At 39.3% G+C, this 22,462-nt stretch overlaps 1 long non-coding RNA gene across 1 annotated transcript; it reads left to right on the plus strand.

The window, feature by feature from the left end:
• The first annotated feature begins 837 nt into the window (after positions 1-837).
• LOC142142838 (uncharacterized) lies at positions 838-15,709 on the plus strand. The gene is made up of 3 exons (XR_012689351.1): positions 838-1,003; positions 5,421-5,564; positions 15,443-15,709. It is a non-coding gene; the product is annotated as an uncharacterized LOC142142838 (long non-coding RNA).
• Positions 15,710-22,462: the final 6,753 nt, after the last annotated feature.

Consider the following 22,462-nt stretch of genomic DNA (forward strand, 5'->3'; position numbering starts at 1 on the left):
GTAAATGTATTAAACTGCGCTTTGTGCAAGTCGCCGATATTCGGCGACTTTGCAGGGGAAATTTAAAGCGGCAATGGCTTTAAAGGCAAAACTTGCAAAAAGCGCTGGTTAATACATTTACCCCCTGGGGCTAGATTTACTAAACTGCGGGTTTGAAAAAGTGGAGATGTTGCCTATAGCAACCAATCAGATTCTAGCTGTCATTCTGTAGAATGCACTATATAAATGATAACTAGAATCTGATTGGTTGCTATAGGCAACACCTTCACTTTTTCAAACCCGCCGCTTAGTAAATATACCCCCTGGTATTTTTTAACAGTATTAAATAAAATGATGTAAATATTTTCATTCATCATAAACAAATTTAATTTATTGTTAATGAACTACATGTCATTTGTGGATTACCAAGACTTTGATATTGCCAACCTAACTGCTACAACCATAAACAATAAATATATCATATTATGGAGAGACACAGGTACAGTTTTTGTTAAGGAGAATGGCCATCAGGAGGTCTCAAATAAATTATGCACCCAGCTCCGAACACAAGGTAACATGTCTGGGGAGACTCTTAATATATTGTATAGCACTAACACTGTACAAATTCTATGAGGATTCTGGATACACATCCTGTCATATATTGTCATTGTTGTGATATCAGTATCACAGTGGGTCAATTTTAAGTAGGATATAAAGTGGCGTACTTGCTTATGACTATAGTATGCAATAAGCGGTATCTTGTTTCAATGTATTGAATTGTGGATGTATCCAAAATTGTTCAATTATATCATTTTTCCTATTTACTGTATAATTTGGCTATTAAACCAGCAGAAATACAAGGAGGGAAAACGGGGAAAAGCTGTGGTTGAAACAAATGGTTCTGAAACAATGGAGTAGCAAGAGAATGGTGAGAACTAAAAGGCTACTTGGTCCAAAGCTTTAGAGAGATGGAAAGTTGGTACATACAGTACCCAGCCTAGCCCACTTAAGAAACAAGACACAGGTGAGCTTGACAGTATGTTAAAATTTCGATTGTAACCCATAAAGGCGGAACTAAGCAGGAATATGTATTAGCTATCTGAACCAGTTGTGAGATATAGTAATAGATCATGGTATCATGGTATTTGGCATTCATAGACCACCTTTTAGCTTATCAAGATGTAATGTAAATGTTTTAATTGGATGTTCATTGTTTATCCCAAATAAAGGACAGCTGACTGAAGTATTTTAATCTCTAGTGGGGCTATATATTTTAGGAGTCTACAAAATAGGTACGTTATCTTTAACAAAATGCTCACATTAATGTAACTGCTTCTTCCTATCAGAACAAATTGTGATCTGCCAACCTTTGTATATCTTAACTCCAAAGCTTAAACAAAGGGGGGGGGGGGGGTAGTTTGCCTTATACATGTACTACTGTACATGTCCAGATGTTTAAAGAAATAAAGTCACAATAAGTTCTAATAATTTCAACATTGTTTCAGGAAATGGGATATGTAAAGCATCATAGTTTACACTTTTGATTAATCTACCAAGTTGATGATATAGACTAGGGAGCAAACTTAAGGGGGCTGCTTAAAGATATGAAAATATCATCCACAAATACCAAACATTTATATTCCATCTTACCGTCTTTATTACCCTGTACTGTATAGTTGAAATAGTTTAGAGCAGTGATGGCTAACCTTTTCAGCTTGGTGTGTCGAAAATCGGAAAAAAGTGTTGCCGTCCTTGGGTCGTGTGTCACTTCAAGAAATATCCATAATTTGGTGATATTTACAGCCCTAATAAAGAAAGAGTTATATTTTTAATATATTTGTACTGTTTATTAGTTTGTTGTTGGACAGACTCCTGTACAAAATAATTTAAAGCACTACACTACGTACTCCCTTCTGTAACTAGCAGTAGGCAGGCGCGTACCTGCAGCACTTTTGGCAGAACTCAGCAAGTCTGTGGAGCAGGAACTAGGCAGGGCTTGGAACAGTAGAAGAGGCTCCAGATGACAGGACAGGAAAACACAGCCCCTAAAAAAGAACCCTGGCAGGAGAAAGATAAAAGTTAGGTTGATGTCTGTTAAAAGGGACTATTGCACTCCCTCTAACTAAATCACACATCTAAACATAAGAAAAACAACAGCACTGTGGGGAGTAAAGTGTATAAAAATGTATATAATTGATAATATCTATAAAAATATATGTATATCATCATTATCACCATTTATTTGATTCCGCAGCGCTGTACAGAGAACACATTCACATCAGTCCCTGCCCCATTGTATATATAAAAATAATTCTTAACTAATAATAGTAAAATTCATTTCATTACCCACCTTTGGCCATTTTCATTACCCCTTCTGCAGGCATTGACACCCTTCCCTGTAGCCATTTTTCCTTACTTCATCCTGCAGATATTTTCATTACCCCCTCCTACAGTCATTGTCCCCACTGCAGGTATTTCTTAACCCCCCACACAGCCAGTTTTAGTTGCTCCCCCTGCAGATATTTTTACTTATCCCCCCACAGGTATTTTCTTTTCTTTCCTTGTCTCTCCTACAGCTGTTGCCCAGTATTTTTTAGCCCCCGCCCCGCCACCCGCGCAGGTATTTTCTTACCTGCTATTTAAGCTGCCGGCATTCACTCGCCACCTCGGGAAGAAAGACCGCGCAGCCTACTACGCAGCTGCGCGTGACGTCATCACATCACATCGGGAGCTCTGGGAGGGAGGGGAAGCACCAGTGACAGCTGAGAGCCGGGAGCCAGAAGCACATTGGGGGCAGGTGGAAGTCGGGAGCGGACCATCTAGCGCCGGCCCTGCGTGTCAGTCAAAATGCCTCAGCGTGTCACCAGTGACACGCGTGTCATAGGTTCGCCATCACGGGTTTAGAGGCTCTGGGCCTTTGTCATTAAGGAAAGTAAGGAGTAGCTGTTCTCCAGGGCAAACCATATTACAATGCAAGGGGTACAAATTAGTTTAATTTTTTGCACATAAGTTAAATACTGGCTGTTTTTTCATCTAGCACACAGATACTTGATAGCTTTCTTTTTAACACTGAATTTAAAGTTGATCTAGGACATGCCCTACTCCAACAATAAATCTGTCCCCACATTTTAAATTTCCCTTCCCTTCCAATGCAACATGGTTTTGCCCAGGTGCAAAGTTACTCCTTTTTTATGCTTTACTGTCCTTAATGACTCAGGCCCTTCATGTCTAGCAAAGTTTTTTTCTTTATGCTGACCTTTATTAAATATATTTGGATTTTGCAAACAAATATTAGAGTGAGAATTTTCTTTAAAACCAATAGTAAGTAATGTTTAGCTCTTCAGCAATGGCTGGCTTTATTACTGGGACATTCACAAGACAGCAATTGCAGTGCATAGTAAATAACATTCCCTGCCTACAATGTGTTTCTTATTATGTTGTTATGAAATACTATTCATATATCAATCCAAGAATTTTAATGAATATAGTTGTAAAGCATAAACAACATATTAATCAAATAATCACACTCTCTGTAGTAGAAAATATGGTTAATATTTATAATACTAATAATACTGAAGAAAAATGCATTAGATCTCATTAATAATCACATTAATTATTGGGGTGTAATATAATTTGTAACTCTTCTGCTATTTTCATCACATCAAATTATATGGCATCTGTGACATCTCAGATGTTGTTAAGAAGTATCTTTCTATACAACCTTATTAAATATTCATCTTGCAGCACTACATTCATAAAATAGGAGTCCCTGTTGTTACGCTGATGTGTCCCAACTATATGTCTGATACCCCGTTCACACTGCCTCAAAAACCCGGGTAATTGCCTGGGCAAGCCCCGACGACTTGGGTCGAGACTGAGTATAAATGGGTCCCCTGCTAATTCCTGGGTCGGATGACCCGGGAATTAATCCCGGGTCTTTTGGAGGGTTATTCCCGGCCTGTGCCGGGTAGCCTTCAGTCTGAACCTATTGAAAACATTAAAATATAAAAAAATTCTATCACAAGAGGAGCCAATCAAAGCTCCTTTTGTGATGTTGCCATGGAGACCGGGGTTCAGTGTGAACCCAGTCAACCCAATAATTTGCCGGGGTGGGAGACTCTGTATCCCGACAATATCCCGGGTTCATATACCTGGGATATTGCAAAGAGGGCAATGTGAAAGTGGTATGAGAGAGCTACTCATGTGACTGCCTTTGCTTGACTGGGTTCTATATCGTTCAATTTTCACACATCTCTTGACCTCCACATCAAGTAGGCCTTAATTATATATTAACCGCTAAATAGGCAGAAATATATCATCAACTTCAGCCTGATGTACTATAAATATTGACAAGCCATTCATTCATCCTTTCTCTCAGTTTTCATTAACTTGCAGACAAACAGATAGTACAAAATATTATTCTTCACATAGATAACTTCGAGATATATACAGTACATAAAATATTTACATACAGTACATATAATACAATATAGTTTAACAGGCATTATGTTATTATAAGTTAACCCGTGCATGATACTCATGCATTTTAGTCAAATCAAGCTACTCAAGGTGTTAAAAAGGTTCTTGTCATGCATTTGGGCCTAGCCCAGGCCTCCTCAGGGGAAGAGCGTTACTTCCCGACGCAAGCGCCCTTTTTTAACGTGGTTTTGTCCACATGTCACCACCTCATCATTTTTCTCCATCACCTCATCCTTCATCTTCATCGCCACATCCTTCATCAAGCTACTTAAGGTGTTAAAAACTCTCCACTGTCACCCCCGGCAACCACCAACCACTCCCAACTGTCACTTCTCCTTCAAGAAATATATAGGTCAGTGTATAACTCTGCCCAGCAGGTGGCGCTGCAGCTTGTTTTTTTTTTTCCACACACGCCACTAGGCATTTATATAGTAGATAAGATACTTGTAACAATTCCTCACTTAGAAGAATACTAAGCCACTGTCAGAACTCTGTGTTTCATTAATCCTTTCTTGTGTACACACCTTCAAGGTTTCTTTGGTGTGGGTGTATATATATTTGGTGTGTAGAAAGTTAGAAATAATGTATGTTAGTGTGATATCAGTTTTTCCTCTATGTTTACCAGAGTTGGATTATGGCTTTTGGGAGCAGGGGGCAGTTAAAAAACAGATGAAAAATATTAAAATAAAATAAAAATATATTAAAATATTAAAGATCATCCAAAGGATAAAGCATTTTTAAATGATTTTCAGCTGTTATTCTCATCCTGAGATGACGATAAGCTATTTCATGTTAAACAGGCTTCCTCATGCAAAGGCAGTCTTACCATCTGCAGGAGTTACTGTAAGGACCCTCCACATTATCACCAGCAAAAGCAGTATTATCCCCAGCAGTATGCCTCTGGAGTGAGAAAAAGCTATACTATTTAATAAAGAAAAATTCTGCTTACCTGCCACCCTCAGGTTCAATTATGTGGAGTTGGACATGGTTTCGTCCCTGGTTGTCCACATCACTTCTGAGCAGCAGCCACCAGCACAGCCTACCACATCTAGAAGAGGAGGAAGGAAATGTGTGAAAAGAGGAAGTAGATATCGAAGGGAAAGGAGGTGAGGCACAAGTGGTCAGATGGGCAAAAAGGTCACCCATAATAAGGAGAGAGAAACACACAAAAAGCTTGGGGCGGTGGTGGGGGGGCACAGAGAAATACACATGGGGGATAGAGAGACAAACACACAAAAAGAGAGTTGCACACACATAAAGGGGGAAGGACAGAGGCACAAATGGGCAGTGGGGCAGAGGCACAAGTGGGCAGGGGGCAGAGGCACTCATGGAGAGGGAAAAATGGAGACAGGAAGGGGCAAGAATGGATGAGCTAGCATCAAATATGCATAGTCTGCTGTTATTCAGGTCACAGATTTCTTCTTCTTTTACTGTGTACTGCCGTAAATTGCACAGCAAAGCATGTTGAAGAGATCCAGTTGCAAGTAAGAGTATGTGCTATGGCAGCATATAATGCCCAGGACCCATTCTCTCGTCACTTCCAGCAACCACTTGTGGGTGTTGATGTTTTCACCCACATGTAAATGATAAACAGCACAATGCAAGTAGTGATGATTCATCACTAATACTCATGCATATCTTTAGATATGAATTAGCTGGAATAATCCAGCACAGGCCGCACACTGCAAGAGCAGCAGCCTGGGATTCCAGTTACCAGACCACACCACCCACAATGACATCACACATGGAGTCTAACATGGCAAAGGTTTTCACCTGAGACCCCCGCAAGGAGGTTTGGTCTTTGCTGCTTCACTACACAGATTGTGGTTCTCCGGATGGTCACTAGGCAAGACTGAGAGGAGAATAAGATGTTATGCGAAAAGGGAAGACCAGAAAAGGAAGGCCAGGATACAAGGATAACTTGACCTGTAGTGGATACAGGACACCCAGATTCCAAGATTTGCTGAGAAGCATATAGCGCTGGATACCATGATCTGCTAAATAGAATGGATAAAGGATACCAATTTACCAGGATTAGCTGAAAAGCATATAGCACTGGATACCAGGATCTGCTTAATAGGATCAGATACAAGATATCAGGATACACAAGTAGGGCAGGATGAAAGGGGGGGACATCATATCTGGGCTCCCCCTCTGTCAGGGGGTGCCCTGGACTATGTGCCAGTGTTGTGGTTGGTTGCTGGCCCCTTTTCCGGGACTGGCCGCCTTCCTTCATTTGCCCGTGGATCTCCCTTCCTCAATGTGTGGCTTGACAGATGTCACATGGGATGCACGCCACATGAAAGGTGCCATCTCATGTACACAGAGCAGCAAGAGACGCAGACAAAGGCGTCTGCTTCTCCTACACAGCACAGATGGAACAAGATAAGTGTGAAGGAAAGGAGGGGGGTATGTTAATGTAATGTGTGAGGGAAGTGAGGGGGGTATGTTAATATAATGTGTGAGGGAAGTGTGGGTGGTATATTAATGTAATATGTTAGGTAAGGGAAGGGTGTATGTTAATAAAATGTGTGAGGGAAGTCAGGGGGGTATGTTAATATAATGTGTGAGGGAAGGGAGGGGGGTATCTTAATATAATATGTGACAGAAAGGAGGGTAAGGTCTTAATATAATGTGAGTGGGAGGCTAATAATTTAATGGTGGAGTGTAGGTGAAGGCTAATTATTTTAAGGGTATTATTTTATTTGTGAGATAAGGTGTGGCGATTTAATTTATTGGTACAGTTACTTAATGTAATAGTGGTGCCTATTAATTAAGATTGGATGGTTTAAGGGCTATTTATTGAATGTGGGGCTGTTTGGGGAGAATGAGGTCTATTAATTAAATTTGAATATGACTTATTTAATGGCAGTGAAGGCAGCAGTAAATAGGTATATTTATTAAACATAAATGCTATCAATTTATTGCCAGGGGGAAAGTCTCTACTATAATTTGGGTGGGAGGTAGGCTATTAGTTTAATGGTTGAGTGTGGGTCGGAGCTAATTATTTAATGGTGGGTGCTATTAATTTATTTGTGGGGTGATGGTGGGGATGTTTAATTTAATAGTATGTCCTATTAATTAGAGGTGATGTGACGGAACCTTTCATTTAATGCTGGAGGGGTGTTTGGGGATATAAATTGAATGTGGGGCTGAGTTTGGGGAGGAGGACCATTATTACTTGAATATGAATTATTATATGCCGGGGATAGTTGAGGGAAATGGTTGTATTTATTAAACATAAATGCTATTAATTTGTTGCTTTGGCTGTTTGGAGGTAGGGAAACAGGTTTAATTATGAAATGAGAATACTATTAATTTACTGTTGCGGCTGAATGAGGAGATATAGGTCTATTTATTAAATGCATATGCTGTTAATTTAATGTCAGGACTGGTGTGAGGGCAATAGATCTATTTATCAAATGAAAATATATTTTTTTTAATGTTGGGACTGCAAGGAGGCCTAATTACTAAACATAGGTGCTATTGATCTAATGGCGGGGCTGGCAGCAGCCACAGGTAGTGAAAGTGACAACAAGGTAGGAGAGAGCAGAAAAGTCTGCCAACTGTCCTGAAACTGATGGGGCAGTTCCGTATTTGGGTGACTGTCTCACTTAGTCAGGATTTGGTCAGACTGCAAGGACAGTTGGGATATATGCCCTGCTTCATACTGTACTGCTTGCAAAGACAGAGCTACGGGCACCTAACAATCGTGCACACAGTGTTACTTGTATATTTGTCTAAAATTTGTCTAAAACGATAACCATGTTGCATTACAGTGGCACCACTGTCTTAGATGCCCCAGGCCCCCCAGAGCATTAATCCAGTTCTGTACACAAGGAAAATACAAGATTACAGAAGCCAAACAATATAGCATCTAGCAGGCTAACTGAACACGACGATCTGGTACCATATTGCAAGAACAGATACCTTAACTAGTCTCGAGGTGGGAATCTAAAGTAATCAGCCAATGTCTGATCGTGGCCGCCATCAAAAAAAGCTGAAGCGGAGGAGATCAGTGGAGGAGGCCAGCCATGCACACCGAACCACGTAAGTAAGCCGAAGGATCCAGAATTTGAAACTATGTATATGCAGCCTTCTTTTAAAATGATTTTGTTATTTAGTTGTTTAAATTATTAATACACAGATCTCTAACAGTTCCCATCAGCCTTCCTATTGGGCATGATTTTTAAAGGCATGGCACACATAGGAGGTTTGAAAGTGTCCTTGATTAATAGCAAGATTCTGTATAAAACTCCTGTTAGCGGTACATCCGCTTTCCAGAGCATATGCTATGTATTACAACCTGTTGGGCGCTTGAAAATATTTGAATTTCTGTATCATGAAACAGGGGAGGTTGAGGATAGTTAAAGTAGGACACATCTGTATACCCCAATTAAAAAATAGAGTGAGAAAGCACTTTATATTTACAGTATCAGACTTCCCAAGATGTATGCCCACAAGTAAAAATCAAACTTAAATAGACACATTTATATTTTGATTACCTTCTTTACTCCACCTGTGTAACCAAATCATTTGCTTTTTTAACAGTAAACAAGAATGATTGATTTTCATAATAAGCATTGGTCACTGATGCTAAACTGTTTAAACTGAACATTTTGCTTATTGGGTATAACATGAAAGGCAGTTAAGCCTCAATTGGCAAAAAGCATGATGTGTTCAGCAGTTTAGAGACAGTTACATTGCTTGCTCTTAAACAATGCAGTTTATACAGACCCAGCAATGGGCATGTGGTAAATGACTAATGTAAAATGTGTTCATGATTGGCGTTTATTTCACTTTGAAAGGAATTAAATAATTGTAAAGCCTTATTTTTATCAACACAAGAGTCCACTTCAGAACAACATAAGATCATGCAGAAAATCTTGTTACGTAACATTTTCTTTCTGGGAAAATGAAGTTTTAAAAAGAAAATTTTCACTTATATTAAAATGAATATTTGATTGTTACAAGAAGTGATTTAATACATTAATGCTGAAACTGAATAATCTTTAGGGCTGAAAACTTAAGACTTTTTTTCGTCTAAGGGCCACATTGAGAAATTGATAAATTGTACTCATATGAAGCGGCAATAAACTGTTTCCTTGCTCCCATATACAGTCATTGCCAAAAGTTTTGAGAATGACACAAGTATTGGTTTTCACAAAGTTTGCTGCATCAATGTTTTTAGACCTTTTTGTCAGATGTTGCTATGGTATACTGAAGTAAAATTACAAACATTTCATAAGTGTTAAAGGCTTTTATTGACAATTACATTAAGTTTATGCAAAGAGTCAATATTTCCAGTGCTGACTCTTCTTTTTGAAGACCTCTGCAATTCGCCCTGGCATGCTGTCAATCAACTTCTGGGCCACATACTGACTGATGGCCAGTTATTCTTGCCTAATCAATGCTTGGAGGTTGTCAGAATTTGTGGGTTTGTGTTTGTCCTCTTGAGGATTGACTACAAGTTCTCAATGGGATTAAGGTCTGGGGAGTTTCCAGTTCATGGACCCAAAATTTCAATGTTTTGATCACAGAGCCACTTAGTTATCACTTTTGTCTTATGGCAAGGGGCTCCATCATGCTGGAAAAGGCATTGTTTGTCACCAAACTATTCTTGAATGGTTGGGAGAAGTTGCTTTTGGAGGATGTTTTGGTACCATTATTTATTCATGGCTGTGTTCTTAGGCTATATTGTGAGCGCCTTGGCTGAGAAGCAACCCCACACATGAATGGTCTCAGGATGCTTTACTGTTAGAATGACACAGGACTGATGGTAGCGCTCACCTTTCCTTCTCGGGATTTGCTTTTTTCCAGATGCCCCAAACAATCTGAAAGTGGATTCATCAGAGAAAATTACTTTACCCCAGTCCTCAGCAGTTCAATCCTTGTCCTTTTTGCAGAATATCAGTCTGTCCCTGATGTTTTTCCTGGAGAGAAATGGCTTCTTTGCTGGCCTTCTTGACACCAGGCCATCCTCCAAAGTTCTTTGCCATGCAGATGCATTCACACCTACCTGCTGCCATTCCTGAGCAAGCTCTGCACTGGTTGTATCCGGTTCTGCAGATGAATCAACTATAGGAGACGGTCCTGACACTTGCTGGTCGTTCTTGGGTGCCCTGAAGCCTTCTTCACAACTATTGAACCTCCCTCCTTGAAGTTCTTGATGATCCGATAAGTGATTGATTTAGGTATAATCTTACTAGTAGCAATATCCTTGCCTGTGAAGCCCTTTTTGTGCAAAGCAATGATGACTGCACGTGTTTCCTTGCAGATAACCATGGTTAACAGAGGAAGAACAATAATTTCAAGCACCATACTTCGTTTAAAGCTTCCAGTCTGTCATTCTAACTCAAACAGCATGACTCTCACCTGTGTTAACGAGAGAATCACTGACCTGAAGTCAGCTGGTCCTTTCGTGGCAGGGCCTAAATGCAGTGGAAATGTTGTTTTTTGGATAAAGTTCATTGTCGTGGCAAAGAGGAACTTTGAAATTAATTGCAATTCTTCTGATCAATCTTCATGACATTCTTGAGTATATGCAAATTGCCATAAAAAAACTGAGGCAACAGACTTTGTAAAAATGTATATTTGTTTAATTCTCAAAACTTTTGGCCATGACTGTACAGAACTCAGCTGAGCCTGCATGGCTTTGTGGGTGTAAAAGGGTTAATCAAAACAAAATGACCTTGTCTGTCTAAAAATGTTTAGGAATCCTTCAAAATGCTATCTCACACTCACTATTCCCACCTTCACTGACCTTCCTTCTGACTTCATTTAAAGAGGTGTGTATCATCTAATTGGTTTCAAAGCAGCTTTTATGACCCTGTTTCCTAAACCACTGTTAGGAATTCTTATAAAATCAATATTTCTATTCTGAAAAATGATAAAAATATAATATGACAAGTCATAACTTTCCTCACATTCTTAATATGAAACATAGTAATATTAGGTATCTTATTTCTGACAATATTTTCTTTCTATGGGTTTTTGATGAGACTAGCATTTGAGCTTTACAAATTTAAAGGACTTCATTTTCCTGATTATGAATATGTCAGATGTCTTCTCAGATATAGATTCAAAATTATTTCATTTGATACATATTTGTCCCTGTATAAATATATAATGACCTGGGAGAGAGTCATAGCCATTGATCTCCAGAAGGCATATCTAGAGGGTATAAAACTTAGTGACATGCTTATTTAACTGTAATTCTTGAACTGGCTCATAGACCATTAGAAGATTTACACAACCCAACTATATGACATGACCCAGCTACTTTAGATTTCACCTGACTTCTCCCAATATAAACCATCCTCAGGCCTTTGAATTTCACATGTTAAAAACTATTCATATCTGTGAGAGTAAGCTGTTATATATGTAAAGGTAATTTGAGCAACTCCGGGCTATGCCATAATCATGATACTTGCTATGAAATATAAATACATTGAATTTACTACAGCTAAGAAGAACTGCTTTGTAGTTATGTCATATCAGTCAATGTTAATGTGTTGATAGAAGTCCTGTAAGATCGAGTTTGGTAATGCCTCATAGTGCTGTTCCCATGTCACATGGCAAAGGCGCTTTGTTGGCATGCCTTATGCCTCTACTTTGTAAAATATCTGGTACCGTTTCACCTCTGTAACACATTCCATTATTTGGAGACTTGACCATTACATCAACAGGTACCGTAATGACATAGTATTTAAATACATATACTTTAGTATGGAGATGGGCCCCTTTTTGCAGCAATAACAGCTTCCACTCTTCATGGAAGGCTTTCCACAAGATGTTCAAGTGTTTCTGTTGAAATGTATGCCCATTCATTCTGTAGAGCAATTATGAAGTCAGGCACTGATGTTAGATAAGAAGGCCTGGCTCGCAATCTACATTCCAGTTCATCCCAAAGGTTTTCGTTGGGGTTGACGTCAGGGCTCTGTGTGGGCCATTCAAGTTCATCCACAACAAACTCATCAAACCATGTCTTTGTTGTCTTTGCTTTGTGCACTGGGGCACAGTCATGTTGAAATTGAAAAGGGCCTTCCCTAAACTGTTGCCACAAAGTTGGAAGCATAGCATTGTCCAAAATGACTTGGTATACTGAAGCATTAAGTTTGCCCTTCGATGGGCATAAGAGGCCTAGCTCTAATGCTGAAAAACAGCCCCATACCATTATCCACCAAACTTCACACTAATGTTGTCAGACAGGTAAGGTTCTCCCAGAATCCACCAAACCTAGGTGCTACCATCTGACTGCTAAATAGAGAAGTGTGATTCGTCACTCCACAGAACATGTTTCCACTGCTCCACAGTCCAGTATTGATGTGTTTTACACCACTCCATCCAACGCTTGGCATTGGTCTTGGTGATATGAGGCTTGCATGCAGCTGCTCGGCCCTGGAAACCCATTCCATTAATCTTTGTGCCATCCTGCCCCCCTCTTCTTCATCACTGTGCCATGCTGCTTCCCCCCTTCATCACATTGTGCCATGCTGCCCCCCTCTCCTTCATCCCTGCGCTATCCTGCCCCCCTCTTCTTCATCACTGTGCCATTCTGCCCACCCTCTCCTTCATAACTGTGCCACGCTGCCCCCTCTCCATCAGGTAGGTCAGGTGATATGTTCATGATGGATATCAAGACCTAATTAGGTGCGTTAACTAATGGTACGAAAGAACTTCTTAAAAATCACCGGAATCCACAAAAGGGGAGGTGATATGTTTACTATGGATATTAAGATCTGATTAGGTGTATTAATGTATGGGACAAAATAACTTTATTGAAACTTCTGGGATTTACATAAATGAAAGTGCTTGATCGGAGCCAAGCCTCGCTCTTATGAGGGGAATAATTATAAGATGCTGGCAAGTTCGGACTTGCATTTAGCCTTGACAAAGACTCGTGCAACAGAGTTGAAACACGTTGGCAGCTGGATATTGGCCCAATTTCCTGAGAATTCAACCATTATTGTTTGAACACCATTCATTTATAGAAGTCTGGTACGAGTCCATACATTATTACTATCGCTGGATGTTTTTATGGTTTTAAGATTTTACTTGTGGAGCTTTCTTATATGTGATTGATGCACAATAAAAGGTAATATACTAGATCCCTCTTCCTCTCTGATTTCATGGTCGGTTGAGTTTCCAGCTGGAACAGCAGGAAGTGATAAGAGGTTTTTGATGGAAGGCTAATGATTGCCGGAGACATTGTAAGCACAGGTCCTTTGGGGACATCATGTTTGAAGAGCACAAGATTAATAGGTGTTTCCTATAAGTAACCTACGGTGGAAACAGATGTTATTTGGGACTCTATGGCCTTGGTGGCTCTATATAAGATCATAGTGACATGTAACACTATCATGTGCTTTGTGTTATGACCTTAAATTTCAGATTTAAAGTCAGTTTTATACAGAGGAAGAATTCCACAATATCAAGTGGCTTTAGATTTTATTGATTCCCTTGTGTGCTAAAGAGTGAACGCAAGATGTACATATATACTTGTTCCTTTTGATATACTGCTCCCTCCTTCATCACTGTGCTATTCTGCCCCCCCTCTCCTTCAGCACTGTGCCATGCTGCCCCCTATCTCTTTCATCACTGTGCCATCCTGATCCCCTTCTCCTTCATCACTGTGCCATCTGCCCCCCCTTTTTCCTCACAGTGGGCCTGATTCATTAAGGATCTTAAATGAAGAGGTATCTTATTTCGGTCTCCTGGACAAAACCATGTTACAATGCAAGGGGTGAAAACTAGTTTTCTGTTTTGCACATAAGTTAAATACTGGCTGTTTGTTCATGTAGCACACAAATATCAACTTTAAATTTCAGTGTACAAATAAGCTATCAGGTATTTGTGTGCTACATGAAAAAACAGTCAGTATTTAACTTATGTGCAAAACAGAAAACTAGTTTGCACCCCTTGCATTGTAACATGGTTTTGTCCAGGAGACTGAAATAAGATACCTCTTCATTTAAGATCCTTAATGAATCAGGCACTGTGTGCCTTACTGTGCCTTTTTCATCATACTGTGCCTTTCTCCCCCCTTTTTCCTCACACTGTGCTTTTCTGCTTTCCTCCCTTTGCCTCCATTCTTTTACTTATCTTTGTATTAGCTTCTTTCATCTCTTTTCTTTTCTTCTGTCTTCTCTCTTCTTGCTTTTGTGTGGGTACTCTCTGTGCCATTCCTCACTGAATGTCGGGCATGACTTGATGGCGTCACGACCGACATTCAATGTGAACAGAGCAGAGAGGAAGGAGGAGGGATGCCGACACCGCGATCACGTGAGCAAATCTTTTAATGTTTTAACTACCCGCTCCCCCCCACCAACGAAGGGGCGGAGCGCTTCCCCTGCAAAAATAAAAAATTAGGTTTAAAAAATACAGATAATAAAAAAATAAAAAAAATTTGGGCAGTGAGGGCCCATGCCGGGCCTCCTGGCATGTCCGGTCCCGGGTAATTAGTACCCACCCCACCCTCTCTTGACGGCCCTGTCAGAACGATCCATTTTGTATCACAAATGTTTGCCGATGGAGAGTACATGGCTAGGTGCTTGATTTTATATACCTCTGGCAACAGTTCTGGTTAAAACACCTCAAATCAATAATTAACAGGTATGGCCAAATACTTTTGTTTATATAGTGTATGTTATATACATTTTACATGTAAGAATATAATTATATTATGTCTGATACTGTTATTGTGTTCATCTATATTTATCTTTATGTCTAAGAATCACTGACAAAATGGAAATAATTTTTTTGTCCTGTAAGTGGTCTTTCTTGAACCACCAACAAAATGGTGTTTCCGATAGTTACTGGTATCTTATGAGCTAATGATAGGTTATGAAATAGCTTCATAGGGTACAGTAGTGATTACTTGCATAGATACTACATATGTTGTGTTAGTATATACTGATTTCTATGTATGGATTTCCTTTTCATTTTGCTCCCTGAAAACTGGATATGATGTCACCAAACACAGCCGAATGTTGGCGGAAGTGACGGGCCTGTAAGGGCAGAAGTTAGAAGGCTACATTAGAAGCTCTTACTTACTCACAGGCCACAAATTGGCCCGATTATCGGATTATGGGACTATTTAAACTTTGTTTTCTTGTAAGCTGCATTTATGTCATTGCTAACCTCTTGATAAATTCGGAAAGATGAAATGCGTGGAGGATTACTCTGCAGAGCCTGCATTGGCATATTGAGACTTTCTTCTTTGCCAGGAGTATGCTCTTTCCCACCGGAATATCTTGGAGCAACATAGATAAGCTTCATTGTTGTTTCTTAATATATAAGCATTTGATGTTTTAATTACTATATTTTAATTATTAAATATATTTATATTGACAGCTGTTTATTGCTATATGTCCCAAAGCAAGATTACTTTTGCCTCCCTTGAGACTTGTTATTTCTGTATGGCAAATTGAGAAGAAAGGTTCTTCAATCATTTCCTGCATTCCATCTATGCATCAGATAAGCCTCATATTTTCTGTTTTTTGGTACGCTGCTTCGTCACATTATATATTTTAACTTTTTATGTTATGCTTTGATCCACTATGTGAAGGTGCTTCTATTTCATGCTATAGGGTTAAGAATCCTACTGTTACCTTAAGGAAGGGTTTTACTTACAGGAGCACAACATGGGTGCGATTGCTGAGGTGTGTTTGTTGAGAATAAAAGGATTGTGGGATCTGGTGGGCGGGGCTTCTGATGCTGAATAGCAGCTGGATGATAGATAGGGCTGGGGAGTTAAGTTAGTGCTAGGAAGCCACTGAACATTTGATGTTTATGTTACAGTGTTGTTGTGACAAAATAAAATAGCAACTTGTTAAGAGAAGAAAGAAGTCACTCATTTGATAATTCATACACTACTATCTGCTGTAGTTGAATGCATAACAACAGTTAGGAGGGAGGGGAAAGAAATAAAAGTTAGCAAAAAATTTGCACGAGAATGGAAAATGGATGTCACTGGAAACAGTACAAGCTTTTCAGACTCAATATGAAAAAAAAGAATGCAGAGTGTTTTGACACTTTAATCAGCTTAGTCATATTGTATTGCTTTTATACATGCAGGTCTTCACTTTGTAGGTCTAATGACTTTAATACTAAGAATAAACTTGCATGAAAGTGTTCATGGCTTTAAGCACTATTGTAGAATGCTCTCAGATAAATCTAAATGATCTTTTTGATTTCTTTCCTAGAGATGAGGTCATTGCATCAACTTCTCACATTTCTGTAAACTAGATAATGCTGGCAAAACTTTAACTTTTATACAATATATAGCTTAAAGTACTACAATGCTAGCTCAGCTAGCCTAGCTGTGAATTCAAGCTTAAATTATGAAGCTGTTTTATTGTACATATGATGCAGTTTCAGATATTTACTTATTCTCAATGATATAAAGTTTGACAAAGCTTTCATAACCATTCATATATAACTGTACAGTCTTGACCAAAAGATTTGAGAATGACACAAGTATTGGTTTTCACAATGTTTGTTGCTTCAGTGTTTTTAGACCTTTTTGTCAGATGTTGCTATGGTATACTAAATTAAAATTACAAGCATTTCATAACTGTCAAAGGCTTTTATTGACAATTACATTAAGTTTATGAAAAGAGTCATTATTTCCAGTGTTGACCCTTCTTTATGAAGACCTCTGCAATTCACCCTGGCATGCTGTCATTCAACTTCTGGGCCACATACTGACTGATGGCCAGTTATTCTTGCATAATCAATGCTTGGAGTTTGTCAGAATTTGTGGGTTTTTGTTTGTCCACCCGCCTCATGAGGATTGACCACATGTTCACAATGGGATTAAGGTCTGGGGAGTTTCCAGGCCATGGACCCAAAATTTTAATGTTTTGATCCCCAAGACACTTATTACTATCGCCTTATGGCAAGGTGCTCCATCATGCTGGAAAAGGCATTGTTTGTCACCAAACTGTTCTTGGATGGTTGGGAGAAGTTGCTCCTGGAGGATGTTTTGGTACCATTATTTATTCATGGCTGTGTTCTTAGGCTATATTGTGAGTGAGCCCACTCCCATGGCTGAGAAGCAACCCCCCCACATGAATGGTCTCAGGATGCTTTACTGTTGGTATTACACAGGATTAATATAGTGCTCACCTTTCCTTCTCTGGACACGCATTTTTCCAGATGCCCCAAACAATCTGAAAGGGGATTCATCAGAGAAAATGACTTTACCCCAGACCTTAGCAGTTCAATCCCTGTACCTTTTGCAAAATATCAGTCTGTCCCTGATATTTTTTTCTGGAGAGAAATGGCTTCTTTGCTGGCCTTCTTGACACCAAGCCATCCTTCAAAAGTCTTCACCTCAGTATGCGTGCAGATGCACTCACACCTGACTGCTGCCATTCCTGAGCAAGCTCTGCATTTGGTGGTGCCCCGATCCCACAGCTGAATCAACTTTAGGAGATGGTCCTGGTGCTTGCTGGTCATTCTTGAGCGCCCTGAAACCTTCTTCACAACTATTGAACCTCTCTCCTTGAAGTTCTTGATGATCCAATAAATGGCTGATTTAGGTGCAATCTTACTAGCAGAAATATCCTTGCCTGTGAAACTTTTTTTGTGCAAAGCAATGATGACTGCACATGTTTCCTTGCAGGTAACCATGGTTAACAGAGGAAGAACAATGATTTATAGAACCACCCTCCTTTTAAAGCTTCCAGTCTCTTATTCTAACTCAATCAGCATAACAGAATGATTTCCAGCCTACTCCTCGTCAACACTCTCACCTATATTAACAGGAGAATCACTAACCTGATGTCAGCTGGTCCTTGTTTGGCAGGGCCTAAATGCATTGGAATGTTGTTTTTGGGGCAAAGGTCATTGTCATGGCAAAGAGGGACTTTGAAATTAATTGCAATTCATCTGATCACTCTTTATGACATGCTGGAGTATATGTACAAGTCATCATAAAAACTGAGGCAACAGACTTTGTGAAAAACAATATTTGTGTCATTCTCAAAGCTTTTGGCCATGGCTGTTTGTAGTCAGTGGTGGATGTTATCTCGTGGTGCCCTTTGATTATTTTCAAAGCTTCTGTCGGCTGAGTGTAGTCTGTGTATCACAGTCTCCTCGCCCGCAGTTAGAGGAAAATCAGAGAGAGAACATAGTGAAGTCTGTAAAAAAAAGTTCTCTTTATTGTCAACTTCAATGTTTCACTCACATTAAGAAATTCTTTAAACAGCATTTCTAAATAGGGTGTGTCGGAATTTTGCCCCTTGATGTCATACAGTTCTCATAACTTATGTGGGTAGCTGAGTTAATGCCACTTTGTAGTAATACAATTGTATCTCCTGATTGTATGGCTGGTCCAATAATAATTTATTGTATACGTCTCTTAAAAAGTTCAACAAAAGTTCTCTTCATATGTTCAAAATCTCTTACTTAAATTAAATGAATAATTATCCAATGTGTTTTGTACGGTACCTGGACTTTTCCAAGGGAGTTACTGATTGCATGAAGTGTCTTCTTTAAATGCTAGTCTAATCAGATAATTAGTTCCCATATGTGATACCGTAAGCTCTAAACTATCAGCATAACTTTTCACATGTATTTAAATGTTTTCCATAACAGTAATCGTGTATCATGTTCCGATAACTCACCCCCTCTTATTGAGTACTATATAAAAACATATAAATATAAGTTTATGTTACTCGAATAATAGTTGCAATTCTGATATCTTGATTTTGAGACATGCAATGCATGCACTTGCGGTTTATGTTAAGATGAATCAGTGGAATTAATATTTAAATGGAAATTGCCATAGATCACATGGATCTCTGTGACTAATAAACTTCTGGCTATCGATCCATATTAGATGGTCTCAATGTTAAGTACCTCCAAATGTAATGTCTGGAATTGGAGAGTTTTCTAAGAGTTGCCTAACATTCAATAAATATATATGGCCTACATATGGCCATCTCTAGTCATAACGAATGTGACTTCAATAACCATATAAAATACATCCAAAATACTGCCTGTAAATATAACATATCCCGATAATATAGGCTCATGTTAAATCAAAGATGTTGATACATATGGCAATGGAATAGTGTCTGATAGTGTAATATAATTTGCCTATATGATGGTAAAGCTCCAAAGAATCTTGATTGTGTAACTGCCCTCTAACAACCTGCAGAAACTGCTAACATGACCCAATTCTGTTCATGTATTTAATATATATTATATCTAAATGTAGTTGCTATAGAATGGCTATGGTCTAGACTTTGACCTTAGCTGAGATGTCAATATGAGTGTTACTATATTACTTCAATTACTTCACTCCCGATAGCTCCCATGTAATAACTTGTGAGGCTTGCATATAACACTGTCAAGTAATCTTTGCAGTAGAGATGCTCAGGCTCGGTTCCACGAGAACCGAACTTAGCAGATCTGTGTACCGAGCTGGCTTGGTACTTTTATGCGCCCTCAGAATTAAAACAAGGCAAAATGTCCTTGTTATGTCATCAGATCTCGCAAGTTTTGTATTCTATATGTACCGCCTCCACGGCGATCCAGTGCCATTTCACAGAGGGACACAGAAGGGGTAGCACGGATCACGGATCTTGGCAGTCTCTAGTGCAGTTGGGCAACGTCACAGGTACAAAAGCAAGAGGAGGGGTAACAGTGTTACATTCAGGAGACCTCCATTGCTACATTGCTAATTGTCATTGCTGAAATAGAAATAATAGGGCTGGCAGGCATGGTCTTCTAAGTCTGTCAGTCAAATTGTACTGTGTTATATAGTTAACACACAAAGAGGAGAGCTCCATTGCTCCATTGCTAATTGTCATTGCTGAATTAGAAATAATAGGGCTGGCAGGCTTGGTCTAAATCTGTCAGTCACATTGTACTGTGTTATATAGGTAACACACAAAGAGGAGAGCTCCATTGCTCCATTGTTAATTGTCATTGCTGAAATACAAATACTAGGGCTGGCAGGCATGGTCTTCTAAGTCTGTCAGTCAAATTGTACTGTGTTATATAGTTAACACACAAAGAGGAGAGCTCCATTGCTCCATTGTTAATTGTCATTGCTGAAATACAAATACTAGGGCTGGCAGCCTTGGTCTAAATCTGCAGTCAAATTGTATGGTGTTATATAGCTATCACGCAAACAGGAGAGCTCCATTGCTAATTGTCATTGCTGAAATAGAAATAATAGGGTTGGCAGTGTTCTTCAAAATCCACAGTTACATTGTACTGTGCCATAGCTCACCCAGAAATAGGAGAGGTGGCAGTGTTTAGTGCTGAAACAAAAATTCAAATAAAAGGGCTGGCATTGTTATTAAAAGATTCCAGTCACATTTTACTGTGCTATAGCTCATACAGAAATAGGAGTGGTGGCAGTGTCCTTGTCACACTCCAGTCTTCAGTCACATTGTTCTTGTCACTCTCCAGTCTCATTCATGATGATACCAATCCCTCTTCCTCATATGCTAAAGCCTATGCTCAAGCGCATAGTGGTTTAAGTCAAGGAAACCAAAATATAACTAAAAATCTTGTACCTTTACAAAGAAAAAACACCACTCTAATAAAGGTGAAAGCTTACTGTAGAAAAATATAAATTTGCCAACATGCCATTCTACCCAAAATATTACCAAGCATACCAGCATCAGCTAGCGCCCTTCTCTCAGCTAGATCTCAACACCTGCAATCTACACTGTCATCATATTCACCCTCATCAGTGTGTACATCATACTCAAACAATACTAATTCATCCCCGCTGGAATCCACCATCACAGAAGTCTGTGTACTTTGATGTAATTGCCGGTAATGACCTTCCTCATGGAATTTGTAGTTTATTTTACGTAAGCTCTGTCACAATTTTTGGGCTATTCTTTAAGACCAGACTAAATACAGACAAAATGTCAAAATGTTGTGCAGACTCATCCGCATCACAACTGGGTTTCTAGGGAAAGCTACGTTTTTTCCTAGCAGCAATTTCCAGAGAAACTGATGGAGGAGACGTCATTTGTATCATGTATATTGAGATGCCAGCTTGCTGACCAGGAGCTCATTTCATCTCTTGAGATCTGGGTCAGTTGTAAAGAAAGAGAAGACATAGCTCTTAAACCTAGGATCAAGCACAGTTCCCAAAATGTAATGATCCGATTTCAAGATGTTGAAAACTCGAAAAAAACAAATAAAGTACTACATCACAAATCCAACATAATTAGCGCAATTGCTTTGTTTTATTTCCTCCTTCAATTTCTCTTGCTGCTTTTCAAAAATTTTAATTAGGGGAATCACTTGACTTAAGCTAACAGTGTCTGCACTCTCTTCACAGGTGACTACTTCAAGTGGTTTCAGCACCTTGCACAACATGGAAAGTATTCTCCACTGTGCTTGACTAAAGTACATTCCCCCTACATTCTATTCTTCTTGCACATATCCTCAGGAGACTCCAAGGAGGAATCATGTTGCAATGATATCAATTAGTTTTTCAAACAGGTTGTCAGTGGTATTACCTCTGACCTGCGCCTTGTCTCGATGCTGATAACCACCTCTCACTCCCTCCTTCAAGACTTCTCCCATGCTGCTCCCTATTTATGGAATTCCCTACCACGCTCAATCAGACTTTCCCACAGCCTTCAAATCTTTAAATGCTCTTTGCAAACCCATCTCTTTTTTTAGAGGAGACCTTAACCTCTATAATACTATTCACACTAATGCACTCTCACAACTATCAGTTGTGACCTCCTCCCTTTAGAATGTAAGCTCTCTAATGAGTAGAGTCCTTTATACCCTTTGTTTTCATGGCTCCTTTCATTTTGTCTGTTCTTGTTTTACGCATGTCCTGTTTTATGTATGCCTTTGTCTTCCCTACTGTACGGCTCTGTGGAGCACTGTGGTGACTTACAAATCTACGATAATAATGTGAAAAATGTGACATACTTTGGTACATGCAGCTGCTGTCCCTGCTGGTGAAGGCGAATCACCAAACCAGTGAGCTGTCACAATCATATAATGT

Source organism: Mixophyes fleayi, chromosome 3 (assembly GCF_038048845.1).
Source record: "Mixophyes fleayi isolate aMixFle1 chromosome 3, aMixFle1.hap1, whole genome shotgun sequence".
NCBI lineage: Eukaryota > Metazoa > Chordata > Amphibia > Anura > Limnodynastidae > Mixophyes > Mixophyes fleayi.